At 31.8% G+C, this 23,599-nt stretch overlaps 1 protein-coding gene and 1 long non-coding RNA gene across 2 annotated transcripts in view; one reads left to right on the top strand and one right to left on the bottom strand.

Annotated features, from left to right (window-relative positions):
• Nucleotides 1-23,599, top strand: part of LOC109594988 (synaptogenesis protein syg-2) — a 237,618-nt gene that overhangs the window by 60,386 nt on the left and 153,633 nt on the right. The window lies entirely within an intron of this gene.
• LOC109596081 (uncharacterized) lies at nt 937-1,538 on the bottom strand. The gene is made up of 3 exons (XR_002191349.2): nt 1,381-1,538; nt 1,212-1,274; nt 937-1,155 (listed from the first exon to the last, which is right to left on the bottom strand). It is a non-coding gene; the product is annotated as an uncharacterized LOC109596081 (long non-coding RNA).

Genomic DNA, 23,599 nt, shown 5'->3' with positions numbered 1-23,599 from the left:
ACAGACAGATTTTTTTGGCAAATCCATGCATATGTAATGGCAGTACTTTTAGGGTGCCTTTAAAGGGGAACAAATTGACAATTGCTAAAACAATATTAATTATGTAACGCCGCTGCGCAAAAAATCGTAATTTTTAACAAAGGACACAGACAAAGTGTATATCTATATAAAAGAGCTTTTTCAATGGAACGATAATTATATTAACATACCATTCATCTCCATCTGACGAACTTGGAATTGACAACTTTTTATCTCAAATCATAAATTTCGAAATTGATTTTTATGTGCCAAATTAAAAAACATTTTTAGAGCGGACACAGCTGCGGTTACGACTAAAGTTATTAAAAAGCTTTTCATAAGAAATTAAAGTTCTCTTTTATTGTGCCAACCTGGTTTGATGGCTATAGATAACGCGAATCGATTTCATAACATTTTAACTACATATTAAAATAAAAACAGTTAATTATAAAATTCAAATTTGAAAGGTAAAAAATAAACATAATCCTGCACAAGGAAACGTTTTAAGAACCGCGTAACAAGTGCGTTCGTTGCCAAATGGAAACGTCGGGTTAACGTGAGTCTACTGCGAACTGCCGGCGAACCGTTTTAAATTACGTATCCGTTAATGTGTGTATAAAACTTCTGAAAGGTCTGACACATGTAATTTTATACGGCACCTAGTTCACTGTTACGGCTGGCTGGAATAGCTGCCTGCAAATATGTTCTGTAAAGAATGTTTAGAGTTACACTTCAAAATTACAAAGGGACGCAATTGGCACTGCTAATATCCTTTGTGCCGTACTTCTTCCGTCTCTCATTCAATACAAACTATTACTGCTGTTTTCTATAAGACACTGCGCTTTGACATTTTTCTCCTTTTTGCATCCATAATCATTTTAAATGTTTTCGAACACTAGGTAAAATTAAACGAAGGTATTGTGTTGTAAATATAACATTTATTGTAAAATAATCATGCCCGATCCATTATCACACAATTGTAAAATGGGTAATAAAAATAAAATGTATAATATGAATCTCAATAAATGATTATAATTTATTAATTAATTGGCCCAAGGCCTTGAAGTCGACGGCTCCGGCGTGGCCCTGCTGGAACATTCGCATTTGATTTCTCTTCATGGATGTGCTTCTGCTCATCTACAAGCCCACTCATTAGTAAGGGTCAATTTAAATTACATTAAAAAGAAACTTACGGTTTATATTTTTGACAGGATGTGGTCCTCTGAGAGGATATTCATCTGGCGGTAGTAATAGTACTGAAAAAAATATTTTACTTATCAAGTTTGTGTCAAATTTCCTGTCACCTACTTCATTTTAACCTCACATTTCTTAAAACACGATTAATACTTAATTACAACTTACCTGACAATATATAAATGGTCATCACCAATATTATTACAACTACAAATCCAACTAGCCACAGGGTGGAAGAACTCTCCACAATTTTATTTGAAACTGATCCCAATCCGGTCGTCATTTTAACTGTTCTAGTATATTTGAAACGTCAAAATAGTAACCAGGGTCGCCGTATATTTATTTATTCATACTTAATTATTTTCCAAAAATGTCAAGAAAAAATTAATTTCGAAATACTGGATAGATATTCTTAATTATTGTGTCCCAATCAATGCTTTTAATCAATCCTTGATTCAAGACGTTGCATTGATTTTTCTACATTATAAAGGATAAGACCATAAATGTCATATCCATTTTTCAATAAAAAGGTGTGCTGTTACTGAAACAATTATTATGGAAGTTTGCTGGAGAAACTGTTATGGGAAAATTGCACACTTGATTGAGTTTGATTACCTATAGGAAAAGGTTCAAAAGAATGACCCTTGGGTCAAGCAGGGAATATAATACACTTAAGATTGGAAAGCAAGCAATTTTAAAGTATAAAAACTGGAGAAGTTCTCCGCCGAGCAGTTTATTTAAATTGTACTCGAATAAAATGCCTCAATCCAGGCATTGTAATAAATATTGACGTGCACATTCTGTATTTGCACTCGAACCGCACTGTTGAAGAATATTATTTTATAATTATTTCGATGCAATGGGTGTACGTAGTTGGTAGTTTGCACGTCCTTATAATTATAGAGGTTTGTACGTTCCATAGTTTAATTTTAAGGGGATTAGATTAGGTTAGTTGATTTCGAAAAGTTGGTCTGACATGGCTGCATTGGACGTAAGTGGGGAAGAAAATCGCCGTATACAGAATCCATATCGGAAATTTGAATAGAAATAGGGCGTCTATCGACATGGAATATATTTCAGGATACGAAAAATGTATGTTTTTCAATATATATTGGCCGAAATCGTATTCGCAGTGGCTGTCTAGCGTCAGCACATATTTACACAATATAAATACGTTAGTGTCTAAGTGAGTTTAGTGGTCTATTTTTTTCCGTATCAAAAATCGTTATGTTGTCGAGTTGATTTGGGATGGCAAGGTCGGTAATAAAATTAACAATTGTTAAAGCTACACCTCCAGTTGCCCTCCAATTAAACTAAAAGTTACGTTGACCATGAGCACAAGTGAATAAGATATATTCGCATTGTTCAGTTTATTACCGACCCTGTTATTCTCAATTGACCTGACTTACACCAGCTTTACTTACATAGATATTTTTGAATAAAATATCAGATATCTGAAGACTTAAGACACCTTAAAACAGAATAGATGCGTCAGCGTAATTGTTGAATGCAATGTGGGCTTCCCCCTGCACAGAAAAAAGCATAATGTCAAATAATATCCCTAGTCCGATAAAACAAAAAGACATTTTTTTACGAGACACAAAAATTACGACCATGACGTTTTATGAATTTTGCTATTATGGTAATAAAAGCACCAATAAAGGATCTTACACTGGAATATATTTTCTGTGTAATATGGAAAACGACGTAATATTTTTATTTCTCTATTACAATTTGCATTTATAGATACGTCGTATGCGCTTTGAATAAAAATTGAAACCAATTTGTTTCAGTTTTAACTGAAAGTATCAGAAGCTCGCATTACCGCAAATACCGGTTTTTATGTCATTGTGCTAAATGTGTTGGTCGCTTTTATGTCAGTGTATAAAAATAACCAATTACCCTTTTATCCGGAAAATTCAAGGATACAAAACTCAGGTTCGAAAAAACCTATACAGCTATTTGTCTCACGGTCCGCTATCCTGCGGTCTTCATAAGTAATTCCAAATTCTACGACACCCAAAGGTGGAAAAGAAAAATAAACCTACTCCAAACATATATCAATGGGTCATAATCATATTTTATACATCTATTGTGTGTCAGACGCAGGGGTGAATATATAAATTATATATATTTGTGAGTTTTTCAAAACATCTCTTGTCGTTTTCAAGTTTCACGACTCCGTGTAAATTCCAATATTTATGCTGGCGGTTCCACGTTGAAAATCATATTTTGTGGTGCCATTTTTTATTTATTGTAATACAACCTTTTTGTGCTAAACTACACTCAATGGGCATTCCGTTTAGCGTTCAAAAACATGTACCTCTAAATAAATTTAAAATCTTTTAACTGCTAAAGGTATAAATTGAAATTCGCGACAGCAGTTCTCTCGCGTATTCAACGGGATAATTCATTTTCAGCAAAAAAATTATAAGTTTTTTATTTGTAAATCTGATAATTACTAATTAATTACAACGATAAATCCAACATGTGTGTCCATTAACAATTAGTTTAATCTGCAACAAATTAGTTTGTATACGTTGTTAAATTGCTTTAATTTAAAAATTACCAAACTACCAAAATGCACCTCTAAATTATGAATAATATATGTATTACCGTAATATGAAAGTTTTTAATTAGATAACTTATGGTGTTGTCAACCCTGTCTAATATGTAATATACATTTCAGTGAAACGTGGAATCTACCAACTGAAACCCGTATTACGGATCTAAAACTTTATCCACCGAAACGACGCAAAAAGTTGACCTTAAAACTATTTCATCGCATTTAATTAAAATGCGATTCTGTGCTTTGAACTTATGATAAACCCATTTTACGGAATGCTTAATTAACGTTATTTTTGCTTATAAACACACACACTCCCGAAAGATGCACAACAACCCGACAATTTATGACCGTTTGCTGATTCAATGCACATGTAGGAAATTTAAATTAATTAATTAATCCGGCATAAAAGTTGTCCGCGTTTAAATTCAACCTTTTGTTCTTACGCGGCCCGCACAATTATTTATCATCCTTAAAGTACGTTCCGGCCAGTCCAATCCTGTCCTTTATCCCGGTACAATTTCCCTAAGCCCTCTTTTGTTGGGAAAATCGTAACTGACGGATTGTGCAAAAAGATGTAAATGTCAGACGTGTTTTGTTAAAAGCATACACCGATTTTAGATTGTTTTTGTTCGTAGTGCTGGCCGCTTTTCTCAACAAAAAAATGAGGGACGTAATTATTTTTCGCGTTAAGTGTTTTATTCGGACTGACATTTTCAATCGCGACACAGCTAGGAAAAATAATAAGCCCGATAAAAACGACTTTAAATGCAAGTCAATTTAATCATAAATGGAGACATTCATTTTACAGTTGTGCTCCGTTTTATGAATATTCAATTATTTAATTGACGGGGCTGTTTTATGGTTGATGGTGGCTTGTTATTATTAAAAGAATACTTGTTTTTGCTACTCTTGACTGCATTTTAAATTCTCTTGAAAATGATTATACTTACATAAATTTCGCAAATTTTTTCCTTTCACTCGTTTGTCGAAATTAACACACTACGAAAGGCACATAGTAAAAGGTACTACATAAGTTCATTTTAAAACTTTAAAAGACTCATAAATAAGTATAAACGTAATTACGTTTGACTAATGTCCAGAGAGTATGTAAAATGCAAATGTAAAATTCGCTTTAGTAGTCAAATCATCCTGTATAAACAGCCACTATAAAGATATGCTAATAAATCCCGTGGCTTATCGTTGAATATATTAACTTGTACATCATAAATGAAATTCCTGCAGGAATAAATTAATTATGTAATTAGTTTATTATCCGGGCGCTTACTGTGAGTTATCGAAGTTTCTAACGATATCTGGGGGACCAGCGTTTCGGCCATATCTCAGTCTTTATTGGATGATGCTGGATTACAAATGGACATTGTTCAATAACCCAAAGCAGGGAAGGAACATAAACAGGGAAAATTTTCGAACACTGTTTTGTCTTCCTATGCAAATACGAGCTTTGTATATCTGAAAGTGAACAATCACTTGGCATAAAAAGGAAAAAGTTTTATGGCCGCATTACATCCCCTTATTGGTTGTTTCTGGGTTACTAATGAACATTGCTCAATAAAGGAAACTTCCCCGAAGACGGTGACTGCAGACTGGTGTTCGAAATATTGTTGAAAAACTTTTTATCCGAGTCACATGTGGAATTACATATTAGGGATTGCACCAACTTTGCGAAATCTTTCTTATTAGTTTATTATTGCGGTCATAAATATCATGACGTATTGATGATTTCTTTTATTTATTTGTTTGTGTTTTATTACGTTTCTTTGTACCCCCCACGGAATTATTGCGCACGCTATTTTCGACGGGAAACGTGACACTTTTCAGCTACTTACACACAATTGACAAATTAATCATTAGTGGCAAGTTTCTCTAATTAGGATAATATCACTGGGAATTATAATTCATTAGCTATTAGTCCTCGACTTATTTTAATTTATGACCAATTACACGCAATTTAATGGTCAGTTTTGTTAACTGTTATATTTAGATTAATCTATACGAATCAGTAATGTTCCAAAATTGTAGGTGATGGTCTCATAACAAATTTACTTTTCGGCTGATTGAGTGTTTATTGTTCGTTGAAAATAATGTGGTTTAACTTTACTTCTTTGGAATGTGCGCTGTGACAAATTGTTCTTGAAATCCTCTTATTTTAGATAAGTACAAATTATTTCTTTAAAGAGATTATAATGTAACAAATGCTTCCTAAGAGATGTTCTAACAACAAAATCCTTTTAGTTATGCTTTATTGGTTTGTCTTAAAATATTTTAGATCCATTCAGATTGAAATAAATTGAAAACAACATAAATATGACTTGTGTAAATGTTACAGTTAAATTAAAGGGACAATATTTAATTGTAAATAACTAGAAGTAGACACCATTTCGAATTGTCTCTTATTGTTTTACTTAAAAATGTGTTTTTACACGCAATAAAAATGTAACATTAAATAGGTGTTTCGTTGTGGAAGTTTTTAATGTATATCACGTATATATTAACTCATTAATTTTTTGGGGGAAAAATTTAAGTAAATACCCGTTTTCGTCACAAACGCAATAAAACTTTCTAAATTGTTAATTTATTCTACCATGTTGTAAATTAAACCCGAATATTCTTATCTACCCTTTGCATCAAGTTTCAAAAAGTAAGAAACTTCATGATAATGAGAAAAGTTCACGGGCAATAATGTGCATTAGTTGAGTCGTTTAATTTTTTTAACGAATACCTGCGAGTTTTATTAAAAATCGCATTTGCTGACGTTTGAAAATTTGAATTTCAGTTTTCGCACACGGATCGTATAATTGTCGGTGTCGAAAACTTTTCATATGTCATCTAGAAAAACGAACTTCTCACACCGAACAGCGTCTAGGTGTTTTATTTAATTGTATATTTTAAAATGTCGCACTAAAAAATTACTGCGGGCAACTCTACCTGCATATTTCATTTAAAATGCATTTTCTCGCTTAATGAATATCTAATTAATTGCCAACATTTAGTCAGATTTACATTTACGACGTGACCATAAATATTCAATTCTTGCAACAGAAGCAGGAAATTGTTGTAAAAACTATTTTCTTTGATCGTGAAATCAACCGGTTACGGATAATAAAATTGTTAAACGGAAATTCTGTTTAAAACGAACGAAGGAATGCGTACGATTCAATTAGTCATGTTCACTTTGTAATGCAATATTTTTATTGCATATGTATTACTTAAATAGCGATCCCACCGTGCAATAATATTTCACGTTTATGAAGAGGCAAACGGAACGAGTGATGCCTAAGCTTCCCAGCTAGCTGAGAGTTTTAGAGTCTACAATATTAAGGATTATCCGTTGACAATCCTTAGACAAACTGCTAGTTGTCACGCTATAAAGCAGAGTATAACAACAACTTTACACTAAAATTCAGCATGAATGACACGGTCTAATGCTGACATAATGATAATTCTTTAAATTATGATCAAAGCTAACTCCAACAAAACTTCCGACATCCTGCTGCCGACACAGAAAATAACGGTGCAAAGACGAAACTAAAGAACTGAAGTACATAAATAGGATTTAAACTTACCAAAAAACATAATATAACAGTGAATAATTAAATACATGAATAAACAACGGCATTTTAAAAACTTAAACAAAAAATAAAAAGTCAAGCCGCAGGATATAAAAGCTGAAATTTGAATAAACAACCGTCGAACAATGTGTCAGTAATTTAAAAATGCCATCCATAAAGTCATACGTACAAAAGTATAGTGCTGTGCATTTTGAAAAGTGGTTTAACCAAATATTAACGTTTTAAAAAGCGATTTAAATGTTACATGTTATGCGTAAATTTTTACGACAGTAAAAGCTGACAGTTTAAAATGTACCGGAATATAATAGATATTTTCGTGTAGTTTAACTGAGATTTTAAATGGCGAGCCGCGTGGATCTGATGAAACGCAGCAATTTACAACAGCGAGATAAATGTATTATATGACAATGGTGTAGAGTTAAATCGTTGCCTTTTTACAAATAGTGATATTTTCGATTTTACGGCATATTTATTTTCAATTATCGGCCAGCTATTGGCGATATTGTAAGGTAATTGTGCGGTTATTGTTTTAGTTTATTATGTGATGCTACTCTATTTGTGTCCGTAAATGCGCTAATCTATTATGGGTCTCGGATTAATGCAATGATTTTAAATTTATGAGCAATCTGAAAGGTTTAGATGGACCATAAAAAGTTCTGCTTTTTAATGCAATACATTAAACTGTGCATTAAAGTAAATTGATTGAGGCCCATAATTATAAGATATTACGCTTCATTTTTATGCATTTTAAAACAACGTGGAGGATCAGATTGATTTTAATTTAAGTCCTTGTAACTTTCGATGCGATAAACTGAACGTGTTAAGAAAATCACCGAAGCCATAAATAAAATATAAAAATCCGACTTCCGATAGATAATTGTTTTCGCACAACTTTACACAGATAAGTAGTAAACTGGTAGTTTAGAGTGGACAAACTGTGACGTGAACGAAAGTGTTCCAGCAGATTGACGGGCACATCAAAACTGCGACGTTAAAAACAGGAAAGCCAGGTTGGTTCGAGGACCACCCCCCAACAATACATCACCAACCTGCCGTTCCTTAACGAATTGCCTACGGCGTGCGGGACTAACGAAAGTTAATTGAATCTGAAAGGTAGTTTTCCAATCAATCAATTACCATGTAAATCAATCAACGCTAAACACAATAGAGCGGGCGCCTCGCGTTTATGCGCTCGCATAGCAATTTATTCTCGATGTATTTAAATAAACTAAGTCGGGTGTGAGATTCCATCAAGTTTCAGGATGCTCGCTAACAATCCGAGCGCGAAAATTACACCAACATCTGCTGGAATGGCTCGGGCTCAATAGAGTTGTACTATCTGCAACCAGCCATCGCTTCTCGCCCCGTCAAGCACCGGCCCTTTTCTTTAAGACGTCGACTCAATCGCGGCCTCTTTTAATCACCCTCGGCTCTTGCCGTTCACTTTTTATTGGCGAATTTTATCTTGTTGCGATTGTTCTCATAAGCGCTGTAAAGCTTTGCGAGTCGACATTAATTAAATGAGATTTGCGGTGTTTACGGTCGCCGATGTGAATGGGAATTTATAAGTTTCGCCACTATATACTCCGAGATTTTACAGTACAAAAACGGTCATTGACTGACATACACAGTGTGTTCAGAGAAACAGCATACGTTTATATTTAGGAAATGGAACCAAAATATTGTATAACTCAAATAATTCATTTTTTATTTGCTTAGACAAGAAAGGATGTGATTTACTAATAATTTTTCTAATTTGTAAGTCAATATAAGGAGTTTTTGTTAGAAATTTTTCTTATTGTATTTTCAATTGTGTGTGTTATTTCACATTTATTAATAAGCATTTAAAACCCTTTTTCGGATACATCTTAAGTTTTTAGTGATGTCAGTAATATTTAGACCTTGACATTTCATGTAAATTAATATTTCTCTCTTCTCTGGAATGGAATGTTCCTTTCTTCTCACTGAAACTGAATTTATTCAATGATATTATATAATCTTACTACTAAGAGTATTGTTAAATAGTGCTACAAAAAGTATCAAGTAAATATTTGAATGTGCTATTTCTTTGGCCAACCAAGGTTTAAAATATTGGAATATACTTTTTATACTGACCAGACAAAACTTATTTAAATTTTCTGGTATTTCTCAGCATATATGTGTGTGTATGTGTTTAAAGTAATATTTCCGCCGTTATTAAGATGCGTGGAAAAAAAGCAACTTTCTTCAAGTCAATTAAATTATTTGATGGCATCATTTGCTTTATTATCTCTTTTTAATTTTTAAATGAATTGACCCTCTTTCAGTTGAACAGAAAAAAAATATAGAAAAGTTAAGTGATAATTGAGAAATTTCTAATGTACAGGCAACACATCAATATAATGATATAATTTTAAATCACTTTGTTTCAAGGCAGAGAAAAACAAAAGTTATATCTATAATAAAATTCTAAATAAGATCATTGGGATCACAAGGTACTTTCAAATTAATTCATAACTATTTATAGACAAATTAAGATATAATTTTTAAAATTGTTTAGTAAAATATTCTTTGAGGGAATATAATATTAAATAATATAATTGTACAAGTCTGGACAAATTAAAGGGCTATGGAGACCGTGCTGTCGCATAAATTATTCCCAAACCACACAATTTTACTTATAAAAAGTCAAACCAATTACTCTTGATATTTGTTTCAGTAGAACTGAGTATTAAAATTCGTCAAATACCCGGTAATCGGGTGCTCATAGTTGGGGATCCGGTACCTACTTTAAAAATGGTACCGGATGCCCGTTACCCGATATTTTACTAATCCTTGACATCTTCCATCAACGTAAGGATTGATTAACAATCACAAAGTTTTTCTTAGTATAAAATATTGATAAATATATCAAGCAGTCATAACTTTTATGTTTACATGTAATAATGTATTGCATATTACCGACATAAATATAAATCATATCATTAAGGATTGTTGATATTGTTTGTTTTACAATATCAAAAATATTTATAAACGTATATATTTCTGGTACTTTCCTGGAAATTTATTTCTGTTTACAAATCAAATTTTTAGAATTGTATTTGCTCGTTAATGCGATTTATTAATTTTTCAACTGTAAAGCTAGAGAAATTATCGACGCAACAAATGTTATTACAAAACGGAAATTCAATCTAAAATTTATATTTCAGTTCACTCACCCACAATTTACAAAGCTGTTTCAGAAATTATTAAATATTGCGTTCATTTTGTAGCTTAATAATTATAAACTATCTTTAATTTTCGCTGATTTTCAACGAAGGGTTCTTTATTATTTTACGTTCCATTAAATTATTTAATGATTAATAACTAGATCCAATTTAGTTATAGTTTAATCGTTTTAACTTATTAAGTATTTAGTAGTATTGATTGTAATTTAAATTCAAAATTTCCTGTAAGGTTTAAATTATTCTTGTATTTATTAGTACAATTGTATCGGCATTTTTATGAAAACAATGCTGTTTAATTTTTTTTTTTAAATATTATTCTTGTTTAAGGGAGAGGCAAAAAATCAACACATAGATGTAACAGGATTTACCAAACAAAAAGAATATAACATGATGAGAATGAATGAAGGTCGTTAGCCGACCGTAACAGTTAATGTTACATCCCCGGTCCCGTTAATATTTTGTTTAGATTTTAACCCCTTAAGTGGATTTCATTGTCATTAACCCATTAAACTGTATTATATATTAATTCATTACTGACATATATAATAATATTCATGAGTGAGTTTTCCGAAGGGAGTTCGGCGGAACGCGCCCTTCAGTGACAGATGTTGATGAAACAACGGGGTCACATTTTTATTATGATTTATGCAACATGGAGAGTATCAATTGTGCTGCGGCCTTAATAAATGGAACATTATCTTTCTTTTGTGTTGCGGTCGCAAAAGTACACGAATACACGTTTAATGATCATGCTTTAATATAATGAAATATTGCACCTTTGCAGGTGGCGAACGTACTCGTACTCGAAACAATGAGAAATTGTCTTGGGAAAAAATGGGCGTTTTTACGTGCATTCCTACACTCCGTTGTATTATTCTTATTGTTTGAAAAGCCGGCGTAAAATAGCCATGTGTCAGCGATGGAAAACTGGAACGAACCTCCAGACAACAGGGGTATCTGGAACAGACGAATGAATTGCAATAAAATATGTTTAAATTGTCAGGACTTCATATCGTCTAGTTTTCCTATGAAACGTGTTTTCCGTGTAGCAACAAATTTTCCTTCAGTATGATATTTCATTATTTCATTTACACGGCTGTAAATTGCACGTTCGTTTAAATAAAAACTGCCAATTTTCAATCCAAGCTGAATTCATTTCATCAAAATTAAAGCACAAATCCCGACGCGACTCAATTCATTATGTTCGTTTATTTTGAATTTTTCCACAATCGAATACATTATCCTCGTCATCATCATTCGTGTGGATGTTATTGGGCCAACATGTGCTTTAAATTTCTATTCCACATGGTAAACGGATCCCAATTGCATCGAACAAATGACTTGCGATTAAAGTTTAAACACACAAAGTAAGATTTATTTAATTTGAAGAAAGTGCTTTGGACTAACGACTCAAACGAAAAAACACAATTGAAAATGAATTAGCATCAATAAAACACAAAAATTCACCACATTAAGTATAACCAAATTTTTAAGCACCTGAATTAAAAGAAGTGGAAGAGGCTCTCTAATAAAATTTCACAAAAACTGTTGCCTACACTCTATTCCTTAAAATTAAAATATTCTTCCTATTTTATAGGGCAGTAAAAACGATGTATTACTCTAACTCCCGTGGTGTCGTTACATGTGTCGTTTTTATTTGGGGATCTACATCCATTTTCCAAAATCTTCTTGCTAAAGTTACAAGAGCAATGTCAACAAGTCACTCGTAAGGAATATTTTAACAGCAATAAAATGTTACTATGCCTAGAGTAGACATCCGCGTGTGTTTAAAATATTAGGAACTCAACAAAATACACCATCAATGAAGACGTCTATAATTACGATAAACGAAGGAATGTTGACATGACTAGATAAACTGAAAATTATGTAATAAAAATTCCAGTGAGTTAAAAGATATTCCTGAGGAAAAAATTGGAATTAACAGACGGAGACTCTGGTAATATAAAACTTTTTGAAATTTAATTTTAAATAATAACGTAGTCATTAATGTACTTAGTTTATCATGCTCTCGTGTAGCTGCTCCACACAATTTATTTTGTTCTACACTTTTACATTGTCTGTATTAATTTAATTTTAATTATTATGTATTTATTTGTGCTGAGATTAAAGATTCCATTCACACAGATTACCATTCTTAAGCTTCTTTATTGTTTTCTAAGGACAATAAATAATTTGACGCTTACGTTCAATTAATGGAATAGGGAAATATCGCTTCAGTTAAAATACGAACTCGGACGCATTTGAAAATAGAACGGCACAAACAACGTATAAGTCACATTTTGTTGTTATCCCGATTGGTAATTTCCCTAAGTCGAGAACGTGACATTTATTGCTTGTAAAGCATGAGTCCCCAAATAAAAGAATAAAATAAGCAGATTCAGCTCGAAACTGTCAGTAAATTGTTTTTTATTATCTGCCTCTGCATTTCCATATAGAAGTTTAATCAATACGCAAACGATTGGAAACACACTACGCTCTCCGGTTTTATTTATTTTTTTGTTTTGTTTGCACATAATGAAGTTTGAAAGTTGTAAAGTTGTGGCGAATTTAAAAAACTGATTTTTACAATGCTTGGGAAATGTATTGAAGATTTATTTGCATTGATATCCAATCGACTATAAATAATCACTTGTTTATACATTTTATTAATCGAAATCGACCGTAAGACTGTACACCGTTAAGTAAGTAACGACTTCACTCTAATGCTGTTTTTAAATCACACTCTTTAATGCATAATTTATTATTGACATAGGATCGAAGCAATTAGATAATGTGAACTTGTTCGATTTTCCTTTTATCTTCTATTTGCTTGGAACTGCTCATGTGTGCATCAATAAACTGAAACTTTTTAAACGTCTCCCGACTTGGTAAACTTTCTATAAAGAACATATCCAGTAACCGTTTTAATTCAGCCGTCTTGAAATTCTATTGTGTTTAAGTGCTTTTAATACTTGAGTTTCAAAGTACGGCGGGGGTGTTGTATTTCAATTTCAGACATACCGTCCATTTACCAACGGAACCGCCTTAAAAGTGAAGGGCAACGTCACGAATACCTTCCTTCACGAAGTTTTGTTCAATACAGATCTCGACCATGTCCGCGTACAACTTACTAATGCAACTGCCATGTAAAATCTGTGATCAAACATGTTTTGCTTTTTAACACGGATGATTTAGTTCGGCGCACTGCCACATACTAATTAATTGACTCGTTTAAAGGTGAACGCGAATGGGTCAAGAAAAACTACATTATATGGTTTAATTTTCTTTCCAAGTCAAGTTATAAAGTGGGAGTTCAATCAGTTTCAATGAAAAGTGTCTATTATAAGTTCATTACGGAAAATCGCTATGGAATCTAAGTAACCTTTCACCTTAGTCTTCCATTTTCCCAATTATTTTTAAACCAATTTACTTTATATTTACTTATATAGAAATATACAGGGTGTTTCATAACTTATCCGAAATTTTTTAACAAGATATGCTAAATAGTAAGTCGATTTCTTAAAAAAAAATTCTAACAAAAGTCCAACAGAAAACGAGATAAAAAATGTTTGTTTGTAACAAACCTTACTCTACAAAAGCTGTGCAAAGTCTTCTTCATTGACCTACAAGCCCCAATTTCGTCGTACTAGTTCCAAGGTTCCTCCTTGCTGCTGTTCCCGGAGACGTAGATTATAGGTTATGATAATTGAAAATATTGAGAAGTAAACACTGCATAAAAAAGTTGTAGAGTAAGGTTTGTTACAAACTTTTTTATCCCGTTTTCTGTGGACTTTTATTAGATTTTTTTTTAAGAAATCGACTTATTATTTAGAAGTGTTGTCTGGTTAAAAAATTTCGGATAAGTTATGAAACACCCTGTATAAAAGTAAAACATAATGAACATTAGGGTGAGCCAAAAAAATCGAATTCTTTTTTAACTTGGTTCCTAGACACCTTTTAAAATGCTCTCCAAACACCTCATTTTAATTGGAAGGTCATCCTCATCCCAGTTTTCCATTTTTTCTTCAGTCCCATATGGCAAAATCCACATCTCGCTATTACTTGACCATATTTACATTTGTTGTAGGAAATTGAACGGTCTACAAAAAATTTCTCACAATTTTTTCATAAGATATCGGAGGTCAAAGTTTGATGAATTTAACAAAAATTTCTTTTTTTTTTACTTCTAAATTTCGTAGATAAATAAATATTATAAAATATATTCGCATTCGAATCACAGTACGTATTGATTTTAAATGCTTTTTAATTTTGAGTTTATTTTGAATAACAGTTTCTAAGTTGTCTTTTCTTTTGTGTCGAAATATATTTGTATCTAATGAATTCAATTTTTTTTTTTTTTTTCATTTTATGTGTCTTCTTTTTCTGTTGATATATTCAATGATATTTGTCAAATAAAAAAATTATTTTTCAGTGTCAGAAGTTAAAAAAAAAATAGTTAATTTTTTTGGGCCACCCTAATGGGCATATTAATTAAAAGACAGTAATGGAAAGACAATAATCGTCGAATATAAAAGCTTAGAAAAGAGCTGCCAGCTGCCAAGAGAATTATATTTAAAACTGGCGACAATAAGAAACATACCGACTATTACATGTAATAATTTAAATTGAATCACTTCGAGACATATTGAGCGGCGATTAATTGAGGGGCAATGATTGATATGGTCGAATCGCGCTTTTTCCGCATGGAAATGCCGGCATGTCCGGCGCTGCATTGTGTCCGGGAACGAGGCGTCCCGACGCATCGTCACAGATGGGATAGTTCGGATAACGGACTGAACCCATGCGGAAGATGAAACATAAAGTATAATTGGAACGCGAGGAGCCCGACGACACATTGTCGCACAGGGTGTGGCGGCCCACGGTGAATTGACAATTGTTATCGCTACATTGTGCGTGGCGGCGACTCCGCATCGAATTTATTCCGCAGTGAACGGCGTCTGTCGGAGAGACGCCTGCACAAGTCCAATACACACACACACACACACCTTTCACGTATTTATGATTTGCAACCCGTGACGCTCCGTTTGAGCCGATGCATCCTGACAATACGTGATTCCGGGATAAATTATTTTTGCGGTCGAATATTGACCGCATACTAATAAGTCAGTAAATAAGTCATTTTCAACTGACTGTATATACAGTCTATATAGAAACATATTTTTATAAATTAAATTTCAAATTTTTGTACTTTGCCAAAATAAAAATAAAGTAGTAAAAGTAAATCTTGAATTTTGCATTTTTAAAATTCTTTTTTCGTCTTTTGTTATACAAAAACAGGAATAATTATTATGAATAATTAACAATGAATTGTGTGTCTTATAAAATATGTATTTTATTTAATCAATGTTCAAAAATCGTCAATATTTAATGAGTTCACATTTATTATTCATGATTATGCCAAAATCTGATATTTTAATATTTAAACATCTGCAATATTGAATTTTCAGTAGTAGCTTCTATTTTAAAGATTTTTAATAAACAGATAAATGCAAACGACAGTTACTGACTAAACAATAATTAGACATATTTTCGAATTGAAATTTAATAAATTGTTAATTTTAGCATGTAAAATTACTACTTTTCAGAATTTCACAAAATGATAGTTGCTCTTCAATCCTTTACTTCTCCCGCATATTAATAACTACATTTAAATTCTCCATTTCAGTTTATTCACGTAATATTTATTCACTACATAAATAATTCTTTTCCAAACGGGCATTTATTCTCGTCATGTCTAACCTAATCTTGTTAAATGTAAAAAATACTTTCATACCCCACGACATATATTTATTTCTATTGTCCTCTTAATTTTTATGAAAAAAAAACCTGAAATTGATTAATATACGGTGCACGTAATGTTACAAATTTAAATTAATCATCAGGACGCCGAGCTTAGCAATGTGGGAGTTTTGTATTTTTACCTTTTTTTAGGTGTAAAGTCCCACATTCTTAAATTAGGATTAATAGCACGGGCATTTTTATATTTTACAAATAAATTTGAATTTCCTGACTTAATTAAAAAAAAAAATAATTACGTAAAATGTTACATACGGATAAGTTTAACCAACGTGCATGTTTTAAATAATAAATTTTCGGCGTCGAGTCAAGTAAATCAATTCGACGATAACTCAACGTGATTAATTTGCACCAACCAATTAAAATTTTTCGGCCGATATCGTTGATTTGCACATAATTTTTTTAAATCAACGTATTTATTTGTTTACCGTTCTTACGTATTACATTTAAACGAACAATATAAAATTGATTAATATGCGGTGCGCGTAAATGTAACAAATTTAAATTAATCATCAGAACGCCAAGCTTAGCAGTGTCAGGGCATTCGTTTGAAAAATGCTTGGGGATTTAAAAATTTTTGCACACAACCGTGATAAATTAAACCCGTGTAGTTAAATTTTTTCGACTGTAATGTTTTTTTAAGTATTATTCTAAGCTATTTGTTTATAATCTAGAGGAAAACGTTGTACGTGAACACGAAAAAAACTGACACGAATCGTTTTCGCATAAACGTTCAATATTAACGGCGATAATTATGATGTTGATAATACCGTGTAAAAGCGAAAGATTTATCGCGTACGTGACACATGTGATTCAACTACAAAACCCGAATTAAAATTTCAAATGAAATTTATGTATCCAACAATATACAAGGGATTTAGTTTTCATAGAAATATAAATGGAACGTCTGTAAATTGAAAAGTTAAGTGCGGGTTTTTATATGATATACGTGACCACAATCGCGAAATGTAAAAAAATGTAAGTCCGTTTCCTGACCAGTCCGGGACTTTCTATATCAAAAGCCGGCTCAGAAATGACTTAAACATAAATCACATGTTGGATTCGTGCGGATAATCGACAGTCGTATGTGACAGCTGAACATAATTTCATCTGAAGGTTGGCCTTTTTAAATCCCCGGAGGAAACGCTCAAAAAAAATAAAAATAAAACCGAGATGCAAAAGCACAGTCCGGACACATGTACGAAACTTGTATTTCCGGACTGGAGATTTATACGAAAACTTTTTCTTCAATCATTGCTAAACAATGAAAAATGTCGTTCGCTCTTTGTCCCACTTAAGGGATGGGTCGGCTTTAAAAATTTATACGCGTTGTTTCCTTACACTAATGCAGTTTTGCTAATCAAAGGGAAACGATTTTTTTGGACGTCATTTGTTTTATTTAATATCAAAAACTTTAAATAACTTGCGCTGAAATACATTCCAGAAGAGACTTACAATTAGTTGAAGTTTCAATACGAGCACAGGCACAAACATTTTAATTAAATGACAAATTCTACTTTGTTATTAAAGATTCGTATATCTTAAATTGAAGTTTGACTCTTATACAACTTTGTCTAAGAAGCATGAAACTTGTTAAGATAAAGAAAACGTAGAATAGCGTCAGAGTCTACTGCATGTAATTTCTAACTTTATGAAGTTTTTATTTCCTAAGAAGCAAAAATTTGTTAAACAATCCAACAAGTTTATTTGGTGGCGCGGTTTTATTGATACATAAAACTTTTCATTCCGGCAAGTACATATGTCTTATTAAGAAGTTTCAGCGAATTACCTCCAGCAAAACGTGATAACTACTTTTCACTTTTGACTGGCGAAAATTTATTTCATTTTAATAAAATTTTCGATCCGTTTGGATGGCACTCGCACATATTTGATAAAATTGACGATCATTCACAACATACAATTCAATTTAAATCAAAAAAATTTTAAATCAAATGCATCATACTAATTTGCACAACATTGCGTAGATAATAATAATCAATCAGTGCCGTATAGGTTCTGATTAACAGATAATTTATACACAAAACGATAACCAATAAAATTAATTAATAAAATATATCACTTCATTTCGAGATGATTAAAATTCGGATACACTGCGGAATGTTAAATGCCCGTTAAATGTTGCAAAAATATTCCTCGGCCTCGATAGAATAACTAGGAGTAAGTAGACAATAGGTGTTAGATAAATCATTTTCTCCTTTGCATTCAAACAGCATAAAATGCAAAACACCCTCGAAGAAAATACATTTATTTGTAACTACATAATGTGAAAAACGGATGAAACATTCACCGTATATTTCAAACATTTGATAGTTTCCAAATATATTTCCTTAAATTGATTGCCTGCAATTTTGCAGGATCAATTTCAGCGGCAAGTGCATATTACATTTTATATTTTTGAGTTTTCTGTTCACGTATACGGGAAAATAAAGAAACGCAGCACTGTCAACATAAAACAATATTTATTACTGACAAAACGAAGGCGACTTACTGTCGAACTTTATTTTATAATAAAACAGGAATTCAGTGCTACAACCAACAACGTTGTTTCAGGAAATAATATTTTTGAAGTGTTGTAGGTGCTTAAATAAATCAAGTAAAATAAAATAATTATACATTTGTTTACATAACGCAAGTTTTAATGGCGCTATAGTACAACTTCCGCGGTATATCATTGGTGTAGCTGAAACAAAGTTGGGAAGTTGTATTTCACTTATGTAAAGTTTTAATGTGTTTTTAATGAACTTCAGGCTTTTTACTTTTTGCCTATTAAAATATAGCTGTCTAATTATTTAATATAAACAAAAGTGTGCCCGGAATTCTATTACTTTACTCTTCTGTTAATACATTAAATATTAACAGTTATACATTTTCCCTCGAGGGTCTCCCCACATTTCATTTAAAACACCTTTTTCGATCGTAGAACAAATGTATTTATCGCTTTCAGATAAATTCACTCAAGTTTATAACAGTAATATGTAAGTAACCATTAATAATAATTTTATAAATTTGTTACGAACAAAAAACTCAAATACGATTAATAAAAGCCGATTATCTAACGTTATAGACATAACGTTTCACCTAACTAATGATTACCCATAATCACGTATAATTACATGCTAACATAAGTTGGGCGACATATTCGAAAATAATCGAACAAATAGCCTGGTATTAACTTGCCCGGAATCGATAACAAAATTGGACGGTTTTCATAGAAATTCCGGGCGACTAACAAAATTTTAATTTCGGCGATACAATTTCGAAATACGACAATCTAATATTTATAAACGTTTTATTTTTATTGTTTTCCCAACTGCCTTATTCAACAGCTGTCCTTTCATTATGGCCAGGCAATAAAGGAGCATCGATCCATTTCCGTCCTAGACCCTTTAATAATAAGGAAGGAATTATAACATATTCCACGGTTATTATATGTACGGTGAACGCAACACCTTATTTCGCACTGGAGACTTAGCATATATTAAAAAATATAAATTACTTCTAGGTAAGCATCTAACGCCTTCATGCAACATGGATTTTTATGAAGATGGATATTTTATAGTTCTCAACTTTAAGGGTGTGTTACCATTAATGGGGGAGCTTAACGTCATAAAACACCAGTTACATTGTCTATTACGTAAGACAAAAAGTCCGAAATTTCAGATGAGCTTATAAATTTTTCCATATCCAATCTACTTTTAAACTAACAACTCCCCAAGACGTGCAGAAGTAAATGCACTCCTGCTGGCATAAGTGCGTTTAAATGTGAACATATTTTAAGAATAATTAAAATGACACATTTCATAACTACATGACATTTTTTCACGTATTACGTTTCCTCCGATCTAGAGAAATGTATTTTTTATTTCGCTTTCTTAGGGAATCAACCAGACATTAATCTTTATGTATCCTTCGGGGTCCTTAAAAAATAAACAGCATTAGAACATCCCTTAAGCGGGATTATTCTCCCTCTAAATATGACACTCCAGTGAAGAATGACCTAAAAAAAAGGTTTTCCTCCTGATTGTTATTATAATATGTCTTGTCAGAGCGTGAAAATCGCTTTAGATGTTATATCGATTGAAAATCCGCCATCAATAAAGATTGCCACCCCCTTAAGAACAAATACGCGCGCGGCTTAACAAATAATCTACAAAAATCGTCGAGACTGCGTAAACATATTACGATTTAAACCATAAATCACGAGGCACTTTGCCTGAGTTGTTTCTCATTCTCATACTCCATTTTTTTTTCAACGACGTAAAAGAATTGTAAAACGCAACATTAATATTCTAATTATTGGAATTGATATCGAAACGTCAGAAGTTTCTGAAACGGATATTTTTTTATCATAAATTATTCACGCGGCAATCATGTCCGGGCTTTATCTTTTTTTGTTGTGTCCGTTTCCTGTATTTTATTTTTCAGGAAAATAATAAAGATTCAATCATGTAATAAATTTTAGCTTAATCATCAGGAAAAATGGGAATTTCGCGTGATTCGTTGCTTTTGTTATTAAATTATCACTTTTTCGATGCCCAAGTGATTTTGTTTGTATTGTATATAATTTTAGGTAATTGAAATCAGTATTTTGTATATGTAATTGTAAATATTGATGTTGCTAGTTAATATCTAGTTAAAATGTAGGTGTATTATTTTACATTACATGATCATTGTTGTAAATTTTACTCATTTTTACAGCTAAATATCTGATTAAATAATAATAACAAGACAAAAACTACATTTTAATTAATGTTTATTAATTTGCAACAACTAACAATTAACGTATAAATTTCAAATTAAAAACATCAAATGATACCCTCTCTTTACCCCTTTTAATAAAATAGAATTTTGTGTTTTAATAAACATTTATTAAATGCATGCAATTAAAATTAACTTTATTAAAACTTAATTAAATGGGTGCATTGTTTTTAATTAGGTTTGATTTACCAAGATAATTATTTAATATTTTATGATATTGCGACTATTAATTATATCGTATTATTTTTTTAACCCTTTAGCAGACGTAAAAGCAACGTTTACTATAAAAAAGCATTTCAGATGAACACTTCTGAATATATTTCAGCGTTTTAAATAATTAAATAGAAATATCATCGTTGTAGGTATTGTATTTTCTCTTTGTTTGAAATTATTCAAATGTAATGTCAATAAAAACCCAAAGGCTAATTATTTTCACCTCCACGTTTAATTTAAAACACACGGCCTTAATTCCATAATATAATTTAAATTCGGCACTGCATGAATTAATCGTGGTTATTTAATGGAAAGTAATTTGATCAGGGCGGAATTTCTAGTCAGAAAATGGAGGTGGAATATTCCAAGTAGTGCAAGTATAAACCTTAACTTGGGCATAAGATAAACACTGAAACTTGAAAGTTGGAACTCTGACTGGCTCGAGACATGTGAATTGCGAAATCGTTTACGCTCCGAAAACCAGGTCTAAACTTGTTTAAATTAAATTTAATTTCGCACAAGACCACTGTTTTCGGTGAATTTTTTAATAGACCCGTTTTATATTTGTTTACAACCTGAAACCTGAGGCGGGCAACTTTTGTTTTATACACACACATAAGCGGGGCTTATAATTTTATAGGCACATGAATCAATAATTGTAATGGGGACTACATGCAAAGTTGTTTATGTAGTCGTGTGTTTACGTATTATTTTACTAGAAAAACTGAAAACGTGGTTTTTATCAAAGAATTCAATTTACTTTGGTCGTTTCATAAATTCCATGATTAAATTAACAAGAAGATTTTGTTAAAACGATTACCTACATATTTCAAATTACGGTTTTAATTATATTTTGTCTGAACCTCACAAAAGATAATATTTTTTGGCCCGGGTTTTACGATCGTCTTTGTTCGTTAATCACAGTCATTAGATCCGTCGTAAAAATGCAGGTTTCTCTTAAAAATTCCATTATATAAAACCTGGTAATGAGTGGAACTTTTCATTATACTTGCGTGTTGAGTTCGCGTGTATTTTTTGTGTTGTTGAAGCCGTTTCGGGCCTGCGCAACGAAGAAAATTCGCTTAAATGATTTAATAAGAACAGCTTAAATTATTGTGGGTTACGGACTGTTTTACTGGATTTCTTTATCCCGAAATCTTTTAATTAGATTGTTGGAAAATTACGTATTAACCTTGCGACGTTGCGTCCGTTCCGAATTTATTTTTTGACGGTTATGTATAATGTATTATGTTATTTTACATTTATTTTATAGCTTTAGTTTTATTACGAGAACCATATATTAAAATTGCTTTTGTGTCTTTACAATAAAAGTATTAAATTAATTAAGCCCACCAGTTCCCTATTTCCAACTATTAATACATGAATGCAGATTAAACTTCATGCAAAACTTACCTCAAAATTCCTCTCATTAATTGTCTATTTAGGAACATAAATAAAATCGCATTTGATCATATTCTATAGACTAGCAATAGCAACAATAGGATATAAATACAACAATGGAATAATGGAAAATCTTTTTAAAGGAGTACTATAATAACATGGAATATTATTCATTACTGTCTTTGTTAAACTCAAGTTATGGACGTTTTATTCTACCTTCTTTGTAATATATGAATGGACTAAATATCTACGTGTACATATTTTTCGGATTTAGTCGATTTATTGCCATAGTTCTTATAACATGATAATATTATTCTGGAATTCAAAACTTTCCCGAACACACATTCCATGAAATTGTGCCCAAAAAACACCCACTCACCTTTCCCGTTGTGCGTGAATATTTCGCCAACAATAAATTGACACCCTTACTCATCTGCCTTAATAAGGTGCGGGCATAAAAAAATTAATGTGGCACTTTTGAGAAGATAAAAACTTTACGGTCGATATAAAAGGTGTGGATATTCAAGTCGTAAACTGTACAAATGTTGCGTTTATGGGAAATTTAGTAATAATAATATTATTATGCACATGCAAACAGAATACCTACTGACAGGGGACCATAACTGTTGTAAATTTGCGGCCACCATTTCCATAAATGCATTATGCCTCTGTTTATTTTGTTAAGTAATAATAAACAAATAAAATGCTTTTATTTACCCAACCATTAATGTCCGCTTATTATTTTACTTATTGAATTTGTCGGCTCTCCCCACATCTCGTCATCGTACAGGTACACATTCTTATCGATTAGC

This window comes from Aethina tumida, chromosome 1, assembly GCF_024364675.1.
Source record: "Aethina tumida isolate Nest 87 chromosome 1, icAetTumi1.1, whole genome shotgun sequence".
Classification (NCBI taxonomy): Eukaryota; Metazoa; Arthropoda; class Insecta; order Coleoptera; family Nitidulidae; genus Aethina; species Aethina tumida.
This window is presented reverse-complemented; position numbering and strand designations above follow the sequence as displayed.